We start from the raw sequence: 24,254 nt of genomic DNA, 5'->3' as shown, positions 1-24,254 counted from the left end.
GCCTAAGACTTAACATTGGATTATAGATAGAATGCCTTCCCTCCCCAACACCGCCCCACCATGAGAATATGGTTCCTATATAACATCAAGGGGTTACAGCTGAAAGAACCACAAGGCTCAGAACCTATGTAGGAGGTGTCTGAAAAGAAACCCCAAGACAATAGAGGCAACAAAAACAAAGTAATTAGATGGAAGTTAGACTCAAAGTCCACAACTAATGAAACAGTAAACACAACTGCACTCTTAGCTATAAACATAAAGCCTCACATCAAATGCCTTATCTCAGTTCTTTATACCTGACACATCATATCTGACTTTCCGCAAAAATCGTAAGTCATGCTATAAAAGGCAAAAAACACAATCTCAAGAGATAAAACAAGCATCAAAATCAGACTCAGGTGTGGTAGAAATTTTGGAAATATCAAACTGGGAATTTAAAGTAACTGTTATTAATAAGCTAAGGGCTGAAATGTAAAAACTGAGCAACATGGAAGAACAGAAGGACAATGTCAGGAGAGAAATAAAACTCAAAAGAAAGAATAAAAAAATGCCAGAAATCAAATTTCCTAACAGAAATAAAGAATACCTCCTACAGACTCATCGGTGCAATAGACATGACCTAGTTTGCTGAGAGTTTGCATCATGAATAAGTGTAGGATATTGTAAAATGCTTTCTCTGCATTTATTAATATGATTATATGATTTCTCTTGTTTAGCCTGTTTATACAGTGGATTGCATTGATTTTTGCAATCAATTTGGATTAATTGATTTTTGAATGTTGAACCAGTCTTGAATACCTAAAATAAATCTCACTTGGTTTTATATATGGTTGGATTCAACGTGTTAATGCTTTCTTGAGAATTTCTCAGTTTATGTTCATGAGAGATATTGGTCTCCAACATTCCTTTATTATGATGTTTTTGCCTATTTTGTATGAAGATAGTTCTGCACTCTTAGAAAGAATTAAGGAGTACTTTCTCTGCTTCTATTTTCCGAAACAGATTGTGGAGAATTGGTATCATTCTACTTAAATATTTGATAGAGTTAACCAGTGAACCCACTGGTACAAATAAGCAAATGGAAAGATGCTTAACATCATATGTCAGTAGGCAATTGCAAATTAAAACAAGATAACATTACACCCATTAAATGGCAAAAATCAAAAACACTGATGATGCCAAAGGCTTATGGAGATTTGGGCTAACAATTCTCATTCATTTTTGGTTGGAACACACAATGGTACAGTCACCTTATAAGAGAGCTTGAAAGTTTCTTAGAAAACTAAACATAACCTTGCCATACAATCCCACAACTGTGTTCTGTGGTATTTAGTTGAAAACTTATGTCCACACCAAACTTGCACACAAATGTTTATTATAGTGTTTTATCTGTAATTACCAAAACTTAGAAGTAACCAAAATATCCTTCCGTAGGTGAATGGATAAACCATGGTGTATCCATTTAATGGACTATTTTTCAGTGATAAAAAAAATGAGCTGTGAAGACACAGAGGATCTTTAAATGAATATTACTAAGTGAAAGAAGCCAGCCTGAAAGGCTGCATACTATGTGATTCCAACCATATGACTTTATAGACAAAGCAAAACTGTAGAGAAAGTAAAAAGATCAGTGGTTGCTAGGGGTTAGGGAGAAGGATGAATAAGTGAAATCTAAGAGATTTTTAGGGCCATGAAACCTTACTGTATAGTACTGTAATGATGAATAGATGATATTATGCATTCACAGAGTGCAGTCTAATGTAAACTATGGACTTAGTCAATACTAATGTCTAAATATTTGTCCATCAATTGTAACAAATGTATCACACCAATGCAAGATGTTAATAAAAGAAGAAACTGTGGAGGGTGGGGGGAAGAAAAGAGACTATACAGAAACTGTACTTTCTGGTCAATGCTTTTATAAACCTAAAACTGCTCTAAAGATAAAGTCTATTTAATTTTAAACAGTTCATCTTTACTGTTTTGTTGTTATCTTGAATAAGCTTTAATTTCATGAAGAGAATTAATAAAAGAAATAGTATTGTTGCTTAAAAAAATATCAGACAGCGTGTGGTGAGGTGTAGAATAACTCTATGGTCCTGTACTTAAAAGAAATGATTTCTCCTTTAACATCACTTAAATGACAAAAAGCTGCTGATGTGGAAGAGAAGAAATTATTTTGTTAGTTGTTAGGCATGATTTTCTAGGTAGCTGCAGTTTCTTAGAATAATTCATAGTTAATATTGGTCAAAGAAGCAGTGAAAATTTCACTTGACTTCTGCTTTCATTTTGTAGAACTCAAGTGATTATAAGAGACATGTAATGACAGAGCAAATGATGATTAGCATTTGAGATACAAAAGATAGCTTTTTGTTCATTTTTGTTGCTAGATAAAAAATGAATGAAGGGCACATAAATTTAGTCAAATTAACCAGAATCTTATTGAATAACTATATCACATAACCATTTCAGAGTTTGATTTATTTTAGGTTACCAGACACTTGATAAATGACAAGAATTTTAAGTATACTTGGCTAAGTTCTGTCATTTGATTGGGAAAATAGAAAAATGAAATCACATATTAAATTATATCAGATTTTATGGTAATCATTTGAACTGTAATATAATTCTAATTGGTTTACCAGTGAATTTTTTCGGGTTCTTATTTCTGGCATTTTTGATGATCAATTTCAATTTGCTTTCATGTATTTTATTTCTCCTTCCATCATCTGTCTTTTAATATTGTGAAACTTGGTAATAATATATTCATTTGAATTTTATGAGCCCAGTAAATGTCCTTTTATGATGCCTTTTTCATTTAGAGAGAAAAAGGCATTCCTAGCCTCAGAAGGTTATTTCTTAAAGCTTTTTATAAAAGCTAGTCAAATTGGTTCAACTGTCCTGACCTCTTCAGTTTTAGTCAGTTTTCCATTTTACTGTTGCAAGTAAAAGTACATCTCAAGTTTTTAGTAGCTATCAAAATTGAAGTACCGAAGATAAAAATTGGGGGAAAAAAACTCCAGCATGCTATGAAAACAAATTCCATAAAAGACATTATAGTATCATTGCAATTATATTATCCCCTTTGGACATAAAAGAGTAAGAAAATTTTTATTTTGTGACTGACTACCCTGAAGTTTGTACTGTAACACTCTTATCCTCAAAATATTTTCACATATTTTACACATTTATAGTAATAGCCACTATCACCTGAGCACTTTATATGAGATACCACCAAGCTAAATGTATTAGCGAAGGACGATTCAGTTCAAGAAGAGAATAGTAACGTTTTTAGCACAGAGCAAGTGCTTGGTAAAAGTCAGCTACTCTTATTACCCTTCTTAGACCATTATTTTTTTTTCTTTTTCTAATCTGAGATCTCTCAATTTTCTTCCTAAATTGAGATTTAATTTATGTGCAGTGAAGTGCATAAATGCACAGTCTAAATGTACAGTTCAATGAGTCTTGAAAAATGATTATATCCATGTGACCCATACCCAATCATAATATAGCATATTTTGATCTTCCTAGAGAAAGTCCTTGCTCTTTTGCAATCAATCTCTCCAACTGAGTAGAGACAACCTCTTTTTTTTTTTTTTTGTATTTTTTAATGTTTATTCTTTGAGAGAGAGAGAGAGAGAGAGAGAGAGAGAGAGAGAGAGAGAGAGCGAGCGCACAAGCAGGGGAGGAGCAGAGAGAGGGAGACACAGAATGTAGAGTAGGCTCCAGGCTCTAAGGTGTCAGCACAGAGCCCGACATGGGGCTCAAACTCACAAACTGTGAGATCATGACCTGAGTCGAAGTCGGATGTTTAACCTACTGAGCCACTCAGGTGCCCCAGATAACTTCTATTCTGACCTCTATTAGTTTAGATAATTTGTGCTTCTCCCCAAACCTTCTAGAGAGGAATTATATAGCTGTTCTTTCATTTCTGGCCTCTTTCAGTCATGTTTTTGAGCTCATCCACATTGTTCTGCATATCAGTAGCTTGTTTCTTTTTGTCTCTGAGTGATAGCTCATTTGTATGAATATATCTCAATGTGTTCATTCACCTGTTGATGAGCATTAGTTGTTTTCAGTGTTTGACTATTGCTAATAAAATGAATCCAGATCCATTCAATGAAATGCAAGGAGATACTTATAGCTGCATTTTAGAGTATAGGGAAGAAGTGGTAAGAGATCATGCTGAGAAAACTATGGGGACAGTAATGAAAGACTTTATTTTGCTCAGGGAGTTTGATTTTAATTGTCAAAATGATAGGGACCATTTGAGGAAACAATGTGTCAGATAATCATTTCAGAAATACTACTTGGGGGATAATGACTCATGACTGTCTATAGGCTGTACATTACAGGAGGAAAACAGGTATTGCTCAGAATTGAAGTATGCCAACTATTTCCTGTGAGTTAAAGCATAAAAGAGTAAGTTAGCATGTTAAGTTAGTAGGTGCATGTTTGGGGAAGAGGTTTTGTGGGCACTATGGTGTAAGAAGTAAGCACCCTACGCATAGAAAGATCAGTCAGCCATAGGTTGAGGGGATCACCTGGCAGAACTGTGGAATGTTCTGCACTGTCAGTGCAGAGCCTGACTCAGGGTTCAAACCCACGGACTGTGAGTTGGACGCTTAACTGACTGAGCCACCCAGGTGCCCCTATTTTAAAATTCTTATATCCTGATTGGTACCATTCAGAACAATCAGACCAAGGGTGGGTTTCGGTCTGCAGGGTCCAGAGGAAGCAGTGCGAGACTTAAGAACACAGGGGAGCCTGAACATATCCACCACCTAATTTTTCTTTATTTTAGAAACTGCCCAGGGTGCCTGGGTGGCTCAGTAGATTAAGTGTCCGACTGCGGCTTGGATCAAAAATAAATAAACCTTTAAATAAATAAATTAATTAATTAATTAATTAATACATACCTACATACATACTGCCTAAGCCTGGACCTGTTTGTCTAGGGTAGTTATGAATGTTTGCTCATTAGATACCAGAGACAAAGTATGTAAGAGAATGAGAAATTGTCTTCTGATTTTGTAATTTAATGGATTAGAATTATTGGCTTCAGCACTATAAGTGTATTACTCTGCAAAGGGCATTAGTATACTGTATCATTTTATTCTCACTGGAGTGTCACGCCCTCTCGGAAATCTCACTGGATAATTTTTCCCTTAGAGTAAGTAGCTCATTTGAGATCACAGAGCTAGTGACAGAGCCAGGACTTACACCTTCAAAATTTTTTTCCATCACACAATCCACTAGCTACAGAATTCACAAGTTTTTCATACAAGTAAAAGGCACAATGGTTTACTACAAATACTGTGACCATCCTAGGTGCAGTGACATTATCAATTTTAATTATCACTGGTCATATCAAAGGGATATAGAAGGGGCTGTCTCTACTGATATTTATTTTTAACTGAGATATAATTGACATATAACATTGAATTCATTTCAGATGAACAACATGATGATTTGCTATATGTATGTATTGAGAAATGACTACCACAGTAGGTTTAGTTAAGATCCATTACCACACATTGTTAAATAATTTTTTCCTTGTGATGAGAACTTTTAAGATCAATTCTCTAACAATTTTCAAATATTCAATACAGTATTGTTAACAATAGTTACCATGTTGTACATTATACCTGCAGGACTTACTTATCTTATAACTGGAAACTTGTATCTTTTGACCACTTTTACCTACATTGCCCACCCTCCAAACTTGGAAGCAAACCAAAATTTTAATCATTATATATTCAAACTTAGCACAAAATGATGCTTAGGACATAAATAAATATCTCTCGAGTGAATAAATTAATGAAGGAAGCTACTCAAACAGGAAACCAAACAAGTGTTAAATGTCATAGAGTCATTTGTCTGTGTAATTGTCGATAGGTCATTAGCCAGGACCATTTTTGGTGTGATGTCAATGAAAGCCTTATTGCATTCAGTACAAGAGGAAAAAGGAAAAGAAAGTAAACATGGTAAAAGTAGACACATGCAGATCTGTATATTAAGCAGGATTTAATTCAGCAGTGAATGCCAGAAAAAAATGGCTTACATATATTATAGCTAATTTCTCTCTCACATTCAATAATTACAAATCTAATAAGAAAAGACTTTCTGTGGTGTAATTTGGTGTCAGTGATGACTGAGATTCCTTTATCTTCAACTTTATCATTATGCTTCTAATTCCACACATCCCCTGAATTTATTAGAAAACATATTTATACTTAAATTATTTCTGTATGTCCTTATTTATGCTTTATTATGAGTTCTTCAGTTCATCAAAATATCCTTAGGTGTATAGAGAATGATTTTTTTAAGACAGAAAGGACTTGAACGTGTTTGCAATCTATTCAGAGTGAGCTAGGATACGCTTTAATGTGGAAATCACGGGGGGAAAGAGTGAGTAATTGAAGGGTCAACTTCCCTGAGGAGATAGGATAGGATTCATAGGACTGCTTGATGTATTATCTTTGAATGCAAAAAATAATTGTCCTTTCAGACTACAGGGGAAAGAAGTAAATATATAGAAATAAATGTACACAGTATTCTTATGGGTGTGGGATTTAAAGTTAATGGCACTCCATTAAGCCTCAATTTTCACTGTGAATTTGTAGGTGATTTTATTTGTTGGGACAGGGTGATTTGCTACTTCGGAGGATGGCAAAGAGAGCCTATCAAGGAATATTAAAATATAATTGTCCTTAGCATTATTAATGGCCCAATTTAAGTGGTGGTCATAAATTTGTGGTGATATCAATTTGGCCAAACTCTTAGTTTCTGCAGTAAGCCCTATGGCTGGGGTATAAAAGAAGAGAAGGGAGTCTGACTCATGACTTAGGGTATTCTGGGAAAATCACCAAGAGACATGGACAAGGGCATCAAAAATGCAGAAAAGAGAAGTCAAAGCCATGAAGTTTGCAGTATAACAAGAAAAAGTCATGAAGAAAGTGGATGTCAGACTAGGGACGGTCATGGGGAGACTGATGTTAATAACGGGTTTGCAAAGGGATAGAAGATTATGGCCATAAATTGGCTTTTTGATTTTAAAAGGGAACTTGTGGGTTGCTGAAGTGTAGTAAAAAGTGCAGCCCATTAGTGCCTAAGAAGTAAAGGACTTTTCAGGAGATGTGTCTGATGAGTTATACATACCGATAAACCGAGGATCTCCATCCTCAAAGAATGAAAAGTGATGAGTGGAGGATTTTATAGACGACCTCAGGGAGGAGGGGAAGTGGTATACAGTTGGAGCTCATAGCCAAGAAGCAATACACTTACTAGCATGCTTTCCACTGAGGAGCTGATAATTTACTTTATATTGGATTTTGATTCAAACTGCAAGAGTTGCTTTATTCATAGCAATTTCTTAATATTTAAACTGTAAGTATTATTTTTATATTAAATTACAGTTCAGATTTTTACTTTCCTTTTGACCCTCTTCCCACTACTCTGTGTTTTGCCTATTTTTTTTAAGTTTTATTTATTTATTTTGAGAGAGAGAGAGTGCATACACAGAGCAGGGGCAGAGAAAGAGAATTCTAAATAGGCTCCACACTGTCAGCACAGAGCCCAATATGGGGCTCAAACCCATGAACCATGAGATCATGACCTGAGCTGAAATCAAGAGTCAGATAATTGACTGAGCCACCCAGGCACCCCTGTTTGCCTGTTTTAACTACCTGCAAATCATTTAACCTCATTGCTCCCTTGCATGAAGTTCAGTACCATCTCAAGTTCACTACCAACCCCAGACATTCTTAATTTTCTCTTGGACTAGTCTAATAGACTCCTACACAGTCTACCAGTAAAATCATAATTAGTCTTCCCCAAGCTGCTTTTCCTAATCTGCTTCTCATTATTGCTAAATTTATCTTAGTGAAGCAGAGCTTTGAGCATCAATGGCATAGTTCCTTAAAAAATATGTCATGGTGTGCCATGCTTTTAGTAAGTGAAATCTACACTCTTTAATTGGGCATTCAATCCCTTGTATTTTTCTCACCATGCCTCCCCATTTTTTAAGTATGTCTCTCACTATATCTTTAAATTTTTTTTGAATGTTTATTTTTGAGAGACAGAAAGAGACAGAGCACAAGAGGAGGAGGGGCAGAGAGAGAGGGAGACACAGAATCCGAAGCAGGCTCCAGGTTCTGAGCTATCAGCACAGATCCCAACATGGGGCTCGAACCCATGAATTGTGAGATCATGACCTGAGCTGAGGTTGGATGCTTAACTGACTGAGCCCCCGGGAGCCTCATGTCTATGTCTTTTACAAAGATTCTATGCTATTGGTTCCTAAATGTAGCCAATGATCAGAATATCCAAGCTGTTGAAGACTGAATCCTATGTTTGACTAGGAACAAAAGAATTTTTTTTTTCACAAGATAAATGGTTGATTCTGATATCTGATAAATTTGCAAACTACTGTTTTAAATATTCAACATGAAACATACATCATATGTTTTTTCTCATCTGATCCATTTCACTTGCAGGGTCCTCCATTTCTAGCTAATGAATTGCAGTCAAAACTTCTCAGACCTAGTCCCCAGTTTGCCTCATCCTGAAGTTCCAGGTACCGTGCTAAGCACTTTACATTCTTTCATTTAATCTTCAACTCTGCTATGAGATAGATATAATTGATGCTAAGAAAGCTGTCCAAGAATATACACACCTAGAAGTCAGCACCAGGATTTGAACAGAAGCTGCCAAAACCCAAAATATTAAGAGAAAAGCATATTTTATTGGGACTTACACCAATTATACAAACCCTATTCACTTATTTTATATCAATTATCTTGCCACATGATTTTATGATCTTGTATAATGGTAATTCTACCTTGTTGAAATGTTTACTTATGATATTTGCTTTAGCTTCAGCTGTGTTTTCTTTTAGATTGGTTCCTGTCACTGAAATCTGCAATGAGGAAAAGCATTACAGAATCACAACTTTTCAAGCTATAGTGATTGAATTGTGATTAACTTGATTCACTAAACATCGATTCATCTCTTCTTAGATATCTAAAGGTATACAAAATAGCAAAATCTGGTGATAAGTAATAGTTTCTAGAAATATCAGAGGCTCAGGAAGGAGTGCCCTGGGGAAAGGAGAGGGGTCTGGAAGGTGGACAATTCAGTATCTCAATTTGTAAGGTATAAGAGTAAATGAAAATAACTTTTATCCATTTATGAAAGGCAAAGAGAAGTTTTCCCCCTTACCTTTTCCCTTAGAGTGTTTTCTTGGACACATATTAAAACTGGGTCCTTCTACTAACCTTTGCAGGGGTTTTTAAACGTTCATTTATTTATTCTGAGAGACAGAGAGAGAGAGCACGTACAGAAGCAGGGGAGGGGCAGAGAGAAGGACAGAGAAAATCCCAAGCAGGCCGCATGGTGTCATTGCAGAGCCCCATGAAGGGTTCAGTCTCACAAGATCATGACCTGAGACAAAATCAAGAGTTGGATGCTCAACTGACTAAGCCACTCAGGCGCCCTCTTCCTCTAACCTTTGGAACAGAGAGACTGATCTCCCTGAGGATTAAGCCCAGTCTCCATTTGCCCAAATAGGACCTTCTGGATTATTAGTTCCATTCTGGAATTCATTTTGTTTAGGTAAAAGCACTTGTTTTCTTGTGGTCATAAAAATTCTTAGCCTTGGAAAATCCCAAGTTAATTCTCTAGCACTGCCTTAGAAACAGATTTCTAGTCATGCCATGTTTTCTTAAAAGTTACATGCTTATACTGAACATTGCCTATTTCTGAACTTCTAAATGAAGCAAAACTATATTTCTGGAAAGCAATAACATTTCTTACATGTCCTCCTTGATGTCTTCATTACATGTCCCCTTTTTGTACAGTGTTTTCCCATTATTGCATTATTCTCAAAACAAGCTAATAAAAAGCACATAAAGATGCTACCTTCTCTCCCATATACAAATGCCAGAATTGATATACAGAGATGGCTAAGAATTTGTCCAGTAAGATATGTATAGGAAGGAGGACTGAGGCAATAACCATCCTTCTGGCGTTCTGCCCATCAGTCTTCCTCTTTTCTGTCAGTTTTGACAGGTGTTTTGAACATGACAGAATCCTTGGAAGAACCACTCCTTTCTCCTACAACTTATGGCAGAAGCAAGCAGGCTGGCCTGCCTCCCCATACCTCCACCTCAATATCTTAAACCACTGAGCAAAGAAAAGCAGTTAAAACAATCAGGAAACAAATATGTAGCTCTGTAAAAATGTCACGAAAATTAATACTCAAAGTGCTCTATGACTGTATCATAATGATTCTCAAGCTGATATTTTATCTTCATAGCAAATGCCAAAGAAACTCCACCGAGATTGAAATTAGAAAATAATATTAAGCTGAAGGAACCAGAACAAAATAATATTTTCATTTTATCTCTCAAATCAGGATTTATCTGACTAATAACATTTCTGGATTCATGTGTATTTAGCAATTTACTGAGGGCTATGCTGATATTTCAGGGATTCTTGTGAATCCTATGAAATAAATGAGTTTGCTGGGGACTGTGTGGCAGATAGCAGTCAATTGTTTTTACTAGTTAAATCTATTGATAATATAAGAAGAAAATAACAGACCTGTGAAAACTGCAATAGGAATTAAATGGCTGATTTTGTTAGAACACAGCGTATGTGTCTTGTTTTGAAGTGTATATAACTAGAGGGTTTTTAATGAAGAGAAAAATGTAGTTTCGTATTGATCTTTACTCTTAATGTTCCCTCATTTCCTCTTTTGAAATCTGATAGTACTTTGTGCAATCTTGAGATACTTGTAATGAATTACATTACTCTAGAGTAATTTATAGTCCTTTTAAGCTGTTGCTGAGTACGTTTCTCCAGGTTAGGCACATGCTGGATACTCCCCTTCTTCTTATAACACCTAGCTCAGTATCTGGTTAAAAACATGTTTGAATATTGAAAAAAATATTCAAAATCATGATTAATAAAAACCTTTCCCAAAATTTTTATGTCAGAACCTCTACTTCCTTGGATTTTTCCGGGAGGAAGATGAAATTTGCCAGCATGATGGGTATAAATTTTGCAAGATTACGGGATAGAACTCACAGTCAAGCATTATTACCTAACATCCTTCTAAAGGATGGAGGCAGCTTGCCAACTAGCTGTCTTTGCTATTCTAAGATGTAGCTTTAACTTTCTAAAGTTTAAATATTGCTACTAAGGTTTTGCTTTTAAATCTTTCTTCAGCTTTCAAACATGTCTTGTGGACTATTTTACAGTTATCCTGAGCTGTGTGGCGAAGTGGGGTGGGGGTGGAGCAGGGTTCAAGGACAGTTTCTAATGTCCCAGAGAATTAAGGAAATGGAGAGAGTCCTACATAAAGAAATGTGTGGCTGTGCAAACAGAAGTCCTGTGGTAGATAACATTCTATAGGATGTCATTTCTTTGAAATTCTAACATTGCATCAATAAATTTTTTTTTGGCATGTCAAGGACATTTATCTCAAAAATTTTTATCAAAAACATAAATATACTCATTAATCTTTTACCAGCTGATTCTCTAAGATAAATATAAATGTTAGAGAAATAAGCTTGGAAAGGGCAGCACAGGCAAAATAAATGTTTGTTCAAAAGGGGAATTTAAAAGTGTCAACAAGGAGTATCTCAGATCTCCATAGGAGATATGGCTAGTCCACTTGGCTTCGCAATTTTACTGTAGGCCTGCCCTGGATAAGGGTGAGCATTTCATTAGCCATTGGCGTCCCTTCTTAGCATTTATTCTTGGTACTTGAGAAGAGACTGTATCTTATAATGACACTAAAGCTGCTTTTCCTCTCCTGGGAGCTGTGTTAACAATAGCACATTCCTTTAGCAATCACTGTGAGTGGCAAGGCAAGGACGCCTTCCATTCTGATGCTGTCTGGAAATGTTCTCCTGCATTCTTCAAGCTCCAGATTAATCTGAAGCCTCTGCTCACACATTGTGCTGCTATTAGTATTATATCTGCTGCATGGATATGAAGAGATAATATCAAGTGATGAATAATGTATTCTAAAAATACAGCCCAAAAAAGTAAGGTTGACATTTTATTATAGTAGAATCTATGGAATCAAATTTACGCTTGTCAAAAGATCATAAATGGCCTTTGAAAAACCATGGCAAAAGAGATTTCCAACTATAACAGAAGTCATTTAGTGGCTGGAAAGGTCAGAAATATCCGCCAAGGTCAAAAGAATTGAGAGAATTACATTTTATCTTTTGCTTTTCATGTGAACAATGATTCACCCATCAGATACTCAGAAGAAAGCTGTATTTTGTATGGCTGTAAGATTAGCTGATACCATCTGTAAGTTGATATTAATTTCCTTGTTTGCTGAAATTGACTGGACAGAACATGTTTCTGTTTAATGCTTCAGAATACTAAGTTCTTTTTTATATTTATGAATATATAATTTTGGTTGGGTTCATGAACAGAAAAATAGAAATTGTAATAATATGGGTTTTTTTGGAAGTGAAGGTCATAGCATTCATACAATTTTCAAAGGGTTCCTATATGCCAGAAACAGCTGGCATACACAAATTGAGATAGTCTGGAAGATTTAAATAGGAGACTACGTATAAAGTGTGGGAAGGTATAGGAAAATCATGTTGATAACGCAATATTCTTGGGCTTATACCATACAAGAAAAGAACCACCAAGGAGAGGGAAAGTGGTAAGCGGGAAAGGTAACTGGAAGAAGAGGCAGAGAGGTCCATGCAGAGATAGCTTCCTGGCAGTAACCATGAACTTCAGTTGATAGGTGATACCATCTGAAGGTGATCTCCCCTTCTTCCTCCTAGGTGGGAGCCAGAAGATACTCTGATCTCATTCTCATTTCACTTTCTGTTCTCATAGTCATACACTAATTGGCAGAACCCCGGAATCCAGTGGGCAAAGAAACCTGTGATGTAGGCCAAGTGGAAGAGTCTCCAAGGACATTGAAAAAGATGATAATGGTAGGAATTGGATCCAGAGAATGAATGAACAAATGAATGAATGAATGAATGAATGGTTACACATGTATAATATTATATATAGTGTTATACACATTTACATATAATGTATATAGGTCTATATTTTTAACTATGTTAATATAACTGTATATCTATATCTATATTTATATATGTATCATCTATATCTAGCTCAGTTTTACCACTAAAGCAAGGTTACCTCTTGTTAACTCATTTTCTCCTGCAAAGTAGAAATGTGTCTCCTTGTGACTCTCACATTTGTTCAAATTCTTATTCTTAACTCTCCAGAGCATGGTTTGGTATTCCTTAAATATTGGAATACATTTAGCATTTTCCTTTTAACTCATCTCTTCTCCAGTTTTAGCTAACAAGATTATCAAGAATTTCTCCTGTTATATCTAATGGGGTAGTTTAGATTCTAAAGTTAGCAAGAATGGTGGAAATGAGCATAGTTAAAATAAAATTACATTTTAAATCACTCACACCATCCATATAACATGTATACATTGTTTAATGCATGCAGTATTGTATTGGAGAGCCACGACAAAGGCAACAAAAGCAAAGTCTACATGTAGCTGTGTGGGAATTGAAGCTATTTTATCTCATATGTGACTACAAATCCACAGTGGTGAATGGAAAAGGAAGGAAAAATTCTAACGCGTTCCTAATTGCCTGTAGGGTTTATGCCATTCTGTTTTAATATGAAGTCTCTCTAGTTTTTATAAATCTGTGTTTGTTTCTTCCTGCGAGGATTAAAGAAATGAGTGAAGTGACATCTTTGGAGAAGATTATAAGACATAAGTTAAATGTGTATATGTTATATTTCTACAATATATGGTTTCTACTCTCCTCTCAACTCCCAAAACCCTCTTCTTGGAGCACTATTTCATCAGTATTTCTTGTCTAAGATATTTAGACTTGGACGTGATATCCCAGTTTTGAATTCCCTATGTAGAGGATAGAGAATAATAATAATACCTTAGACTTAAAACTATAATGCACTTACTACAACCAATAATTGCATTGCTACATTGGTTAATTTATATTAAATTAAAATCTTTAACTTTGTAAAATAAGAGCTGTTATTTAATTAGGCACTGATAAATTGAGAACCTATGTAATTTATAACCCAAATAGATGCCAATTTATTGGTCTTCGATAAATATTTTTTTGAAGTCACCTAACCTGTTGCAAGAAAATTGTAAGAAATGAGATACATAAGTTTTCAAACTCTAGATGAATAAACATATTTGTGAAATATTGTAGAAGGGACTCCTTCATTACACAGATATTTGGAATTAATGAGCACAGAGGTCTTTTAATTCAATACATTCAACAAATATTCATTGAATATCTATTATGTGACAGGTGCCATAAAACAAAGTTACAATTAATAAGTAATTCATGATCCCTAGCCTAGGACTGCAGTTTGGTAGGTTGACAATATGTATGCCAAAGTTAGGGGTGGTGCTTTGAAAAGATAAATGATGCTGTGAGGGAACAGTGTAGTTAGTCTTCCTCGGGGATGAAGGTAAGGTATGTGCATGGTAGAAATTCTTCACAAAAGATATAACAGGAATCTTGAAAGATACAAAGAAAGAGTGGGGGCCTCACAAAAGATACTCCAGGATAGGAAACAGCATCAATGGTTCATTAATATTAAACTAATGTCTCCTACAGAGCTACAGAGATCATAGAGGTATAGAGAATATAGGGATATAACCAGAGAAACAAGTAAGAAAAATATTATTAAGATCTCTACCAGACTTGTATTTTGTACTTCATCCTATGAGCCTTGAGAGCCAATAAAACACTTTAAATTAAGGTGTGATTCAAAAATACCTGTCTACCAGGTGCCTAGGTGGCTCCGGAGGTTAAGTGTCCAACTCTTGATTTGGGCTGAGATCATGATCTCATGGTTCCTGGGATTGAGCCCCACATCAGGCTCTGTGGAGCCAGTGGGGAGCCTGCTTGGGATTTTCTCTCTCCCTCTCCCTCTGCCCCTCTCCTGCTTGTGTGCATGTGCTCTCTCTCTCTCTTTCTTAAAATAAATAAATAAACATGAAAAAAGGAAAATAAATCTCTACCACATGGAGGATGAAGTAGATTTGGTATAATGAGGTTTTGAACTAACATAGTAGCAGTGGAAGTGGAAAGATGGGGAAATATGATGAAATCAATCACTCAGTAGAACTTCATGTTATGACAAAGAGTTAGCATATCTCACATCTGGCTTGTTAAACCAGGTAGATAGTTGGGGCACGTGGGTGGCTCCATGGGTTAAGTGCCCAGCTCTTGATTTCACTCAGGTCATGATCTCATGGTTTGTGGGTTCCAGCCCTGCCTTGGGCTTTGCATTGACATTATGAAGCCTGTTTGATATTCTCTCTCTGTCTCTCTCTCTCTCTCTGTCTCTCTCTCTCTCTCTCTCTCTCTCCCCCTCCCCTGATAATGCTCTCCTTCTCTCTCTCTCAAAAATAAATAAAAACTAAAAAAAAAAAAAAAAAAAAGAAAGAAAGAGAAAAAACTAGGTAGATTGAGTTGGGTTTACCAGAAAAAGATCTGAGCATGAGAAGATTTACAGGTAAACACTTTGGCCCTTTAACTCTTAGGTTCCTTTGAGACACATAATTTTCAAAGTAGACAGTTCAATATATGATTCTAGAGACCAGAAAAAAAATGTATGGGATGAATAAATATATTAGAGAGTAAGATTAAAAAAAAAAAAACAGATATATGGTTGCAGGCATATTATACAATAGGGAAAGAGAGGGCCAAGATCAAAACCTTCTTCTTTTTTTTTTTAATCAAAATTTTTTAAGTGGAGGGGCGCCTGGGTGGCTTGGTCGGTTAAGCGTCTGACTTCGGCTCAGGTCATGATCTCACGGTCTGTGAGTTCGAGCCCCGCATCGGGCTCTGTGCTGACCGCTCAGAGACTGCAGCCTGTTTCGGATTCTGTGTCTCCCTCTCTCTCTGCCCCTCCCCTGTTCATGCTCTGTCTCTCTCTGTCTCAAAAATAAATAAACATTAAAAAAAAAATTTAAAAATTTTTTAAGTGGAAAAGGACTCATCAAAGGGCGATGTGAAGAAAAAGAGAGTCATCAATATTATCAGAAGTCAAAGGCTGATAAAATTGGATGAGGTCATTGAACTTGGTGATTAGATGTCGTTGGTAAACTTGCTAGAGGAGAGGGGTTTCCGTGGAGAAATTGTGGTAGAAGTTCCACGTGCACTGAAAGGTGAAAGGCTGGGCTGGGAAGAGGGAATGTAGTCATGAGCTTAGATTCTTGTATAGTCGCTGAGTGTGGGCTGTTCTTTTCAGGTGCTTTGCTTTCAACAGAAGAGTGACAGAATTATAGGGTGGAGGGGTTTGGGTATTATGCATAAAGAAAAATGAACAAGAAGCTCCAGGAAGTGGGGAAACATTGAAAACACAAGAAAAGGACTGTTGATGGAGTAAGTTTTGACATGAGAAGACAACAGATCAGATAATGAGCACAGGAAGAAGGAGCCAAAAGGAGGCAATGCTTTTTGAGAATGGGAGAAATAAGGAGAGTGGATTGAGATTTAGACGAATTTGTAAGTAAGAATACTGACCAAGTTAGCGTCTGATAGGTTATTTGCTCTCTGTTAGTTTTGGAAACTGAGAATGTTGGAATTGTATATTAAGAATTGGGGCAAGTTGATTGATGAAATGGAAAAGGGCTTCTGGGACCTGTGCAGAGTTGTTATGGGCTGAATTGTGTTCTCTGGGAAGAAAAAAAAAAATGTTGAAGACCTAACCACGAGTATTTTAGAATGTGGCTGCATTTGGCGATAGGCTCTTTACAGAACAGATCAAGGTAAAATGAAGTCATTACAGTGGCCCCAAATTTAATATAACTCATATTCTTATAAGAAGAGAAAATTTGGTTGCAGATATGTACTGAGGGAAGACCATGTGAAGATACAAGAAGATGGCCATCCATAAGCCAGAGAGAGTGACCTGGAACACATCCTTCATGGCCCTCCGAAGAAACCACCCAGGTGACACCTTGATCTTGGACTTGGCCTCGAAAACTGAAAAAACTAAATTTCTGTTGTTTAAGCCACCTAGTCCATGGTACTTGTTATGGAAGCCCGAGCAAGTTAATACAGAGATAAACTAAAAATAAAAGCATATTTTCATAGTGATATGTTACTTTGCTCTTCAAGATTTGGTGCTCCAGGAAGAGATGCATAAAAGTTATATTTTATGTAGTATGTGATAACTATTTTTTTTTTAAATAGTATATGTGTCATTGTCCTCCAGGGAAAGAACAAAATATCAAAATGATGTTAAATTTGGACTGATATGTATGAGAATAAGTGGTATATAATATATATCTACACAATTAATGTAAAATTTAAGTAACACAAGTAAGGAAGAAAATTGGAAAAACAAGAAAGAAGGTGATAGGCAGTTAAGTAGGAAAGAATCAACTACATATTTATTAAGGCTTACCACCAGGAAACATGTTTCACTAACACATCTAAATTCACTCCTTAAAACAGCCTCTAGGATTAATATTGTCATTTTACAAATAAGGGAATTGAATGTCAGAGAAGACAAATAACTCATCAAGATCATATAACTATTAAATATCAGAACTGGGATTTGAATCTAACTCATCACCTCTAAAGAATAATACAAGAGGTATAAGAATGGAAAATATAATTAGTTGCTTGGTGAGTCATTGTTTTCATGAATTCCTTTTTTGTATTATATGAAAACACATATTTGCACAATAACATTAGGTGAAAATAAACTCAGACTTTCTTTCAATTTGTTTCAGTTCTTAATAGGCAAAAGGAAACCAGTTGAGGCTCTGATAAACTACTTTGTATTGAGTGATAGTTAAAAACTTTAAGATGTGATTTTTACAAGCAGCGAAATAAAGAAAATAGATTATGTTATGTTACATTTTATGTCACCTGATGTGATAGTTACAGAAAGCCTAGTAAAAGATCAATCAAATTAAATCCTATTGTGGTTGTTAAAATGAATAATTTTATAGACCTAGCAAAAGATAAAATGTTATGGCTAGAGAAACAAAAAATTGTGTTTAATATACATTGTTTTTGTTAAACACCTATAAAATATTGGTTTTGAATTACAATTATAAGAGCAATGTACATTCTTAAATACTTTCAACAAATAACAGTAAAGTTGCTTTTCCTTCTTGTGTAATATATTCCCCACAGAGAGTTTGAAGAAATTTATAAATACATACTTACGGAGGGCCTGTAGGTCTGGAGGATAATGTGGTAATCTGATTCCAATACTCCATCGCACTCCCTGGAATAAATAAAACAAAGCAATAAACAAACATGAAATCAGCGAAGGTAGCAAATAAAACTACACATAATCCACAACTTCAGCATTACTAAGAGAGAGAATACCACAGCTTATCTACAAGCAGAGAAATAAATTCCTAAAGACTTCCTGCTGCCTGCTGCTTCCAGCCTGTGGGTTCAGAGAGCCAAGAGCAGGAGACCTAAAAGTCTCAGTGAAAAGAAGACATAGGCAAAGCACGGGAAAAAAAAAATCTCTCTCTGTCTCTGTCTCTGTCTCTGTCTATATCTCTCTTTCTCTCATACACACACACGCACACACACATTCTCAACTAGCAAATATTTATTGAGCCTCTATCTCTCAGGAGTGAGAATTCTTACCAAAGATGCTGAGAGAAGAATGCCTTCCTCCCTTCCCTCTCCACTCCAAGAACTAAGATCTTCAGTCCAGAAGAGCCTAAAGTTGGCAGGAATGGAAATCACTAATTCTTCATGTGGGTAACTGGGAATGATGATGAGAAGGACCAATCCCAATCCTACCTCTTTTGTCCTGGACTCATGTTTCCTAGCTGTTGAGAACACAGGTTTACGTAATAGCCCCTGGTTCAATTAATATACTTCACCTTGAGAGACAATGTCCTAAACACATCCTTAAGCTGGTGGTTTAGCTTTGACCTTAGAAGGCCACATAATGTATGAAATGGTAGAATCAGCATATACTTGATTATTTACCACCATTACTCCTATTTTTTTTTTTTAAAGTAAAACCCTTATTCTAAGGAGAAGTTTGGGATATTTTATGATGATATATCAGACACTCTATAAGCCTTTTAACAGTGATACTGTCCAAGATGCTATAGGAAAGAAAGGCAGTTCTGTGCCCCAATACCTATTAATTCAAGTTAGGACAAGTCACTATTCCCTCCAGGGTAGAGCTGGTCTGATCTTTTAAACTTGTCACCAAGCAGTTAGTTGGTCTCCCTGATGGGTGGTACAGTGACAAGTTCACATTGGTCTCTACTTTTAACTGGTTTGACAGTCAATGGCAGTTGCACCTAGTAGCACTTTAGCAAGAGAGAGCCCATGCTGGGGAGCTCATGTATTATGCCACCAAGGCTATTTCATCCATAGGTCCAGTGTATGAGCACTGGAGTGTATGAGGAAAGAGGCTGGCTGAACTCTTGATGAGTTATGTGTCCAGGTGTCCCGTTAAAATTCTGCAAACTTGGAGGGTTTCTCCACAGCGTTGCCTCCTTGAGCAAAATGGAGGTGTAACAACAGTTCATATTTTATTCATTGCAACTATTGTGATCCATTCCTGAACCAGGCCTGGGTTTTCCCCCTGCTCTATCAGCTGATTGGATGGGATCTTCTTAAAATACAGGTGTAAGTCCAAGGATTGATGTCCATACAACCAAAGCAATAAGGGAATCTTGTGTCTTTAGAAACTGCGCATGCTCCACTTTGAATATACCACTTCCATCATATAATTTGGATGATCTGACAATAACTAGCTTATGAAAGGTGGTACCAGTTGCATAGTTATTTAATATCCCATAGTCAGGATACCAGTTTAAGTTAGGACCAAGTAATATTCCAGGAGCTGTGTTGTTAATGCTGATTAGGTCTCTGCTGCAGATGGCCTTGCCCCGGCATCTTTGAGGTGTCTTCTATAATCCTCTATAGGGCTTGCCAAAAACTGCATATGGGTTCTTTTCTACCACAGATAGTTCTAGAACCAGGAGATCTGCTGAGTCATATTGACCAAGTGACAGGCTGATATGGACAAAGTATGGGTATGGTACTCTGAACCTGTTGTAGAGAACTTTTTTGCTCTGGGTTCCCCTCTAAACCTATATCTCTTTGGTTCATTTGATAAATGAGATGGAGCAGTCCTTTAAAGGTATAGAATGTGCTATTTCCCAAATCTGAAGAGGTCTTCTCAATTCTCAACTGCTCCTTTAGTTGTAGAATTCTCAAAGTGCAATAATTTCCCATTTTCTGTGAATGACATGGTAGCTGAAAGATAGCTGCAATTTTTTTTTTTTTTTTTTTTTTGCTATTCCTTTCATTAAGAGGTTGAATCCAATTTCCCTTTCCCCTGAATTTGGGCTGGACTTAGTTACTTATTTTATTAATATCCTACAGCAAAACTAATTCTCTGGGGCTTTTGAGGCCAAGTGCTACATGGCCTTGCAGCCTCTGCCCAGCACTCTTGAGGCATTCACTCTTAGAATCTAGTTTCTGTGTTGTGAGGAATGTCAACATGTCCCGAGAAGACGTCTATGTGAAAAGGAACTGAGGTTCCCCCTGACAATTCCAGCTGAGTCCACAGTTAACAGCCAGCCTCAACTTGCTAGCCATGTGAGTGAACCTCCAGCCCTAGGTGATGCTGCATGGAGAGGGGAGGTGGGTTCCTGCCCTTTCCTGCTAAATTGCAGATGCATCAGCAAAATAAGTGATTGTTGTTTTTCTAAGTCACAAAGTGTTAGATTGATTTATTATGCAGCAGTGGATAATTGGAACAGAGAGAAGGCCTTGTCATGCCCCATATCACAGGACTGCTAAATACTTTACCCAAGTGGCAGGCACCTGAATGTTTTTAGGGTTTAATTCCCACACTGTGGTTCACATGTGGCTAACCATCATATATGTAGTATACTTGGCAATTTCTGCTTACTTCTGAGTCATATATTGTCATCAACGTAATGGATTAGTGTGACGTTGTAAAGAATGTCTCCTGGTATAATCAGAGAGGCACAGTACCTTCTTAGAGAAAAAAGAAACTATTAAATAAAAATGTGTGGGACCTTGCCAGTATTTATTTTCTGGCAGCAAACAGGAGAACATGTCTTGGAACAGATCTGGGGGATATGGAAACAGGGAAGATAGAATATTAAAGTGGATGTGAGCAAGTCTTTGCTGTGAAGCTAGCTCTTGCACACCTCATAATTTAATATCCTGTCATTGACACCTGAAGCTGGTCCTAATATAGCGCTGGTATCACTTCTTGAAGCCCGGGTAAAACAATGGGGGGTAGCAGTGATGTGGAAATGCTGAACTATAAAACCATATGGCATAAAATAAATCATTTACAAATAACTTAAAATAAGACAAAGATAAATTACGATTAAGTGGGTAATTCTTATAACTGATGGGATTGGTTATATGGATATTTAATTTTCTTTTTTTTTTTTTGAATATTATTTTCTAGGTCCTCTTAGCAGTGATCTCTTTATCTGCCATATGGGAATAGGCCAATTTTTATTCTGCTGCAATTTTTCAAAGAGATGAACCCTTTGATTTTGCAGAATATTTCACCCATGATCAGTTTTACTCTACAAAGTAGTACAGAAAATGTGTTAACATTCACTAGGCTTTAAATTTCATCATGAGAAAGAAATACATATTTCAGTGCGGTGGAGTTTTGTCTCATTTCCTATCATATCTGCATTTGGATTTTAAAATGTTAAAATTACTTTATATTCAAACTCTTCCGTCAGTGCTGGCTGAATTCTCATTTTTTATGCATTGTTTGTGCATTTATATTTAAAACCAGACATGAAGTTGAAAGAAACAACAGAAATGGAAATTAGAAGAAGACAATGAGGAACCCAAACCATAAATAACATCCAGGCACAAAGCCTTTATTTAGTTAAGAATCTAAAGCATTCATTCGTTCATTCGTTTGTTCATTCATACAGTTATACTTTCCTTCAGTAAATTATTACTGGGCATCTGTCAGACATTGAGGATCTGTGAATGAACAAGATCTAAATGTTCCCTGCTTTCATAATGCTATAATCTAGCAGAAAGAAATATATCACAAGGTTACAAAATAAATTAGTTAATTAAAACTGTGATTGATTGTTGTAAGTACAAAGAACACAATAGCCTTCTAAGCAGCCTTCCTTCTTCTGCTATTGCCCTCCAACAGCTCCTGTAGTCTTTTCACAACATAGCATCAATGAATGCTCCTTTGAAGACATAAGTCATTCCTCTGCTCAGAATCTTCCAATGGCTTTCTATCTCACTTAGAGAAAAATCCTACTTTGATTACTTGTTGCAAAGTAACAGACCACCTCAAAACTTAATAGCTTAAAATAACAGATGATTATCTCTTACGTTTGGGATTGACGGGGTTCAGAGGGGCTGGTTCTTGAAGTTTTCCATGCGGTTGCGATCAAAAGCAGCTGGGGCCAGACTCATAGAAGGCGTGATGAACCTGCACATTCAAGATGACTTTACACTCACATGTGCATTAACTGAATGGCCGGAGCTGCTTGGAGATGGCCAGAATCTCTCTCAACATGCAGTTTCCCCATTGGATAGCTTGGGTGTCCTTAGAATATGGAAGTCTCAACATAGACTTTTTATCATAGTTAACTTTCCCAAGAGACACAGATAGAAGCAGACACTTTATGACTTAAGTTTTGAATGCCACACTATTGCGTACAGTGGTTCTGGGTTCCTTGTGGAAGGCGTCTTTACAAAAATGTGATTACTAGGAAGCCTAACTCTCACAAGTTCAAAGTCCTTCAAATGACTTACAGGCCTCTGAAATAAATCTCAGGACTCACTTCCCTATTAATTCTGTGTCCTAATTCTATACTCTCCATCCCTTGATCATTCCATTCAGCTATTCTGGCTTCCTCATTGCTCACTGAAAGTACTAGGTTGAAAACAATAACAGGGAACATTGTACTCTAATTTCCTCTTTCCATGACATTCCTTACCAGATGTTTACATAACTCCCCCCATTTCATATTTATGATGAAAAGTCACCTGGGTGAGATGTTTTCTGATTACCCTGTTTAAAATTGCCACCAATCCTACTGAAACCATGATCCTCCTATGGCATGTCTACTCTTATTTTTTGCTTCTTTTTTTTCCATGTATTTAGCGTCTAACATATTATTTTTAGGTAAAAATAGTTGGAAGTATGGCATACAGACAGCAGAATCATAGAACATAAAAGGTGCATCCCAAAGTGAACAAATCCATAAAACTTACACCAAAAACAAGTAACAGCATATCACTACCACCCAAGAAACTTTTCATTATTCCCTTCTAATCACCACTACCCCATGAGTGGTAATCATCCTCTTGATTTCTAGTAGCATGAATTTTTGTCTGCTTTTAAACTCTCCATATAAGGAATAAAACAGAAAGTTTACATTCTTTTATTTCTCTCACTAAATACGACATTCATGAGATTCATTTACTGTTGGTGCATGTAGTTGGAGTCTTGTCCTCGTCACAATATGATATTCCTTTATATGAATTCACTGTAGTTTACCCATTCTATTATAGATGAGCATTTGGGTTTTTCTGTGTTGGGCTAATCATATTGCTATAAACACTATTGTATATGTTTTTGATAATTTTATGTATTTACATAAACAATATACATTTCTGTTAGCTATATGTTCCAAAGTGAACTTTCTGGATTGCTGATATTCTACTTATTTTATTTGATTATTGACTGTTTCCCCTCTTAATATGAATACAGTTTAATGAATACAGAAGGTTTTGTCTGTAATGTTAGAAGGTGGAATAGTGAATGCTTTCATAGAGAAAGAAATTAGAGTTAAAAATTTAAGGATGAGTAGGTACCTAACTATGAAATACAGTTGGGAAAATCCTTTCTCAAGCAGAAGGGAAAAACCTGCTCAAAAGCACTGGAGGTGGCAAAGAGAACGGTGCATCCAGGAAAATGAAACACGTGTGTAGAGCTTAGAGACTAGAAAGTAACATGTTAGAAGATTCTAAAGATTTTTTGCATCCTTTAGAATATCATTTTTGAGTTTATTTATTTTAGAGACAGAATGAGAGTGAAAGGACAGGAGACACACACACACACACACACACACACACACACACACACAGAGAGAGAGAGAGAGAGAGAGAGAGAGAGAGAGAGAGAGAGAGAGATTCCCAAGCAGG

At 36.3% G+C, this 24,254-nt stretch overlaps 1 long non-coding RNA gene across 2 annotated transcripts in view; it reads left to right on the top strand.

Moving 5' to 3' along the window:
• The window catches only part of LOC123385559, a 99,172-nt gene that overhangs the window by 5,745 nt on the left and 69,173 nt on the right, over nucleotides 1-24,254 (top strand). Inside the window, exons 3-5 of one of the 2 annotated variants that reach the window (XR_006598347.1) lie at nucleotides 8,499-8,578; nucleotides 8,900-9,030; nucleotides 12,880-12,980. This is a non-coding gene — a long non-coding RNA (uncharacterized LOC123385559). Of the gene's footprint in view, nucleotides 1-8,498; nucleotides 8,579-8,899; nucleotides 9,031-12,879; nucleotides 14,954-24,254 lie in introns of those variants that run through there. The other variant, XR_006598346.1, reaches the window with a different exon arrangement.

Source organism: Felis catus, chromosome B2 (assembly GCF_018350175.1).
Source record: "Felis catus isolate Fca126 chromosome B2, F.catus_Fca126_mat1.0, whole genome shotgun sequence".
NCBI lineage: Eukaryota > Metazoa > Chordata > Mammalia > Carnivora > Felidae > Felis > Felis catus.
Note: the sequence above shows the minus strand (reverse complement) of the source record. Positions and strands in the feature narration are given on the sequence as shown.